Source organism: Pan paniscus, chromosome 2 (assembly GCF_029289425.2).
Source record: "Pan paniscus chromosome 2, NHGRI_mPanPan1-v2.0_pri, whole genome shotgun sequence".
Lineage (NCBI taxonomy): Eukaryota > Metazoa > Chordata > Mammalia > Primates > Hominidae > Pan > Pan paniscus.
The window spans coordinates 8,696,508-8,700,545 of record NC_085926.1 but is presented as its reverse complement, the minus strand read 5'-3'; the positions used below and the strand labels follow the sequence as shown (position 1 = coordinate 8,700,545).

The following is a 4,038-nucleotide window of genomic DNA, read 5'->3' as shown; positions in this document are numbered from 1 at the left end:
CCTGACCAATATGGAGAACCACTCTGTGTACTAAAAATACAAAAAAAAAAAAAAAAAAAAAAAAAAAATTAGCCAGGTATGGTAGCGCATGCGTGTAATCCCAGCTACTTGGAAGGCTGAGACAGGATAATCTCTTGAATACGGGAGGCAGAGGTTGCAGTGAGCCGAGATCGTGCCATTGCACTCCAGCCTGGGCAACAAGAGTGAAACTCTGTCTCAAAAAGAAAAAGAAAAAAGAAAAAAATAGAAAATGCTAAATGGTAAGAAACAACAGCATAATAAACATTTGTATGGTGTTGATGGACAATGCATTTGAAGATAATATTTGAAGAAATCATATTACAATTAACTTCTGTTCTTACTCATTGGAGCTTGATGCCTCTAAAAACTTCATCATTGCAACCACCTCTGGTGCTTAAAAAAAAAAAAAAAAAAATCCACATACTCACACAGGTGCAGGGAAATCAGAATCTCAGGTAATGACACCCAGGCCTCATCATTTGTAAGCTCCCCAGGTGATTTGACTCAAAGCCAAGATTGAGGACAGGTGACATGGATCTCTACACATAACCTGCCTAAATAGATTCTCTAGAAGCAGTTTATAAAGAAATTCCACATGAACTCTGGAAGAGGATATGAATTTGATATAGAGTATGTCTTCACTTAACATCTTTGAAAGTCTCTTGGAAACTTCACCTTGAAGCAAAATTAGGTATAGTGAAACCACTTATTCCTCACCAACATTATAACTACACAACTTTGAACGCACCAATGGTGTTGGAGGACCTGCTGTACATTGTTTCCATAAAGGCAATTTTCAGGGAATTCCAAAATGAAGTGAGGACTTCACGTATATAAAAAGATGGTTGTGATTCCACCTGGATGACAGGGTTATTGCTCAGAAACTAAAGGAGGCCACCTAGGTATAGAGGATTCAGTCATGAGGTTTCTGCTAAACAAAGGATCCCAGAATCCTCACCCATTCCAGTGAAAGGTATAACGAAGAAAACAATATTCACATAGGAAATGCAGAAAGGAATAAAAGCCATCAAGCCACAAAAATAATGTGATTAAGGGGCAGGATTTGCAGATGTAGGGATTTAATATGGTTGCCCTTTCTCACCCACACAAGAAAAAGGATGGAACAGATCATGAGATTCGACTGTTCTGCTGAGCAGCCTCCGCAGGGTGCTTTGAATGTCCCTGTTTCTCAGGCTGTAGATGAAAGGGTTCAGCATGGGGGTGACCACAGTGTACATCACTGACACCACCACACCATTCCTGGGGGGTGGTGACACAGCTGAAGTCAGGTACACGCCAATGCCTGCTCCATAAAATAAGCAAACAAGTGCCAGGTGAGAGCCACAGGTGGAGAAGGCTTTATATTTCCCATCTGATGTTGAAATCCTTAGAATGGAGGGAACAATTTTATAGTAAGACAAAAGGATCCCTGAAATGGGAAGAAAACCAAACATAGTACTATCGAAATATATGAATATGCCATTGATGACGCTGTCAGAACAGGCAAGCTTGAGAAGTTGAGATGGCTCACAGACAAAATTAGAGATTTCCACATTCTTGAAGAAGGTGAATTGTAACACAATCTAACTGTGCAGCTGGGAATCCAACAGGCTAAGGAAAAAGGACACCAAAACTAAGAAGACACGGAGGTGAGGATTCACGATGACTGGGTAGTGTAGAGGGCGACAGATGGCTACAAAGCAGTCATAGGCCATCACAGTCAGAAGCATGTCTTCTATACATGCAAAAAGGACCAAGAAAGACATCCGTGTCAGGCAGCCCACATAAGAGATGACTCTGCTATGCGACTGCATGTCCACAATCATCTTGGGAACCGTGGCCGAAGTGAAACCGATGTCAGCCCAGCACAGGTTGGAGAGGAAGAAGTACATGGGGGTGTGGAGGTGGGAGTCAGAGCTGACAGCCAGGATGCTGAGCAGGTTCCTCAGCACCGTGACCAGATACATGGACAGGGACAGCCCAGCGAGGACGGGCTGCAGTTCTGGATCCTCTGAGAGTCCCATGAGGAGGAATTCTCAGACACCTGTGAGATTCCGTGGCTGTGACTTGGACACCTTGGGAAGAAAAGAGGATTGGAAAAATGAAAGACAAAAACCAGCCCTTAATGCTGTGTGTATATTTTGGATGCAAACAATTCACATGGAACATTTTCACACTTGAGGACCATACACCATCAGCAATATTTCTCAGTTGTGACAAACCCAAAAATCTCAGAATTATTACATGATTTACTTTTTTCTTTTCAACTCCTTCTGTACATACTACTTTAGAGAAAATCCACTGAAGAATGTTAGAAGACCAAAACGTCATATATAACAAATCTGTGATCTCAGTAAAATATGGCCTACTCTTTTCAGAAAAAATAAAATGCAGTGAAGATGCTCTTCTCTCTTTAAGAAAAAGATCTCTGCCTAATTGAAAGAAATTAAGAAGCAGTGAAATACACTCTATTTTATTTTGACACCGTGCTACAAATTCCTTTGATGTGGAATATGTAAAAGGATGATACAAGAGCTAGGACCGCATTATGTAAAAATGAAATCGAACCTTAGAGTTCTTAATCGGAAGACCTTTTAACATGCCAGTTACTTTTCATATTTATTATCATCCTTAGGTTTTCTGACATCATTTCTTCATAAAGTACATGCACACTCAAATATGGGAGCTGTGTTTCCAAATGAATTGAATATATAACTCTTGGCCGAGCGCCATGGCTCACACCTGTAATCCCAGCACTTTGGGCGGCCGAGGCCGACGAATCACCTGAGGTCAGGAGTTCCAGACCAGCCTGGCCAACGTGGTGAAACCCCGTCTCTAGTGAAAATAAAAAAAAATTAGCCGGGCGTGGTGGCGGGTAACCCTAGCTACTCGGGAGGCTGAAGCAGGAGAATCCCTTAGAACCTGGAAGGCAGAGATTGTACACCCTGTGATATTATTTTGGATATCCTAGGGAGATATTGCTCCTGACATCAGAGTGGGCGTACACACTGTGATATTGTTTGTAATATCCTAGAAAGATGTTGCTCCTAATATCACAGTGGCTGCACACCCTGTGATATTAATTGTAATATCCTACAGAGATATCATTCTTAATAATACAGTGGGTGTACACCCTGTGATATTTTTCATAATATATTAAGGAGATATGACTCCTGATATCACAGTGAGTGTACACCCTGTTTGTACACCCTGTGATATGATTTGTAACAACTTAGAAAAATATTACAGCTAATATCAAAGTGGGTGTACACCCTGTGATGTTCTTTGTTATCTACTCGGTAGATATTACTCCTAATATCACAGTGAGTGTACAACCTGTGATATTATTTGTAATCACCTAGGGAGATACGATTCCTAATATTACAGTGGGTGTACACTCTGCGATGTTATTTGTAATGTCGTAGGAAGATATTACTCCTAATATCAAAGTGGGTGTACACCATGTGTGTACACTCTGTGATATAATTCGTAATATCCCAGAGAGATATTTCTCCTAATATCACAGTGGGTGTACACCCTGTGATATTATTCATCATATCCTAGAGACACATTACCTCTAATATCACAGTTTCTGTACACCCTGTGGTATTATTCATAATATCCCAGGGAGATATTATTCCTAACATCACAGTGTGTGTACATCATGGGTGGATGCCCTGTGATGTTTTTCATCATATCCTAGGGGGATATTACCCTTAATGTCACAGTGGGTGTACACCACGTGTGTACACAGTGAGATGTTACTGGCAATATCCTAGGGAGAAATTATGCCTAAAGTTACACTGGGTGTACAGCATGTGTTTATGTTCTCTGATGCTATTCATAATATCTTAGAAAGTTATTATTCCTAGTGCCACAGTGGGTGTATACCGTGTGTGTACACTCTGTGATGTTATTGGTATTATCCTAGGGAGATGGTTCTCATAACATCACTGTGGGTGTACATCATGTCTGTATTCCCTGTGGTGTTGTTGGTTATGGTTATGTCCTGGGTTG

The 4,038-nt window shown here is 40.9% G+C and overlaps 1 pseudogene; it reads right to left on the bottom strand.

The window, feature by feature from the left end:
* Positions 1–1,070: 1,070 nt before the first annotated feature.
* On the bottom strand, positions 1,071–2,081 carry LOC129397526 (olfactory receptor 7E24-like; annotated as a pseudogene).
* Positions 2,082–4,038: the final 1,957 nt, after the last annotated feature.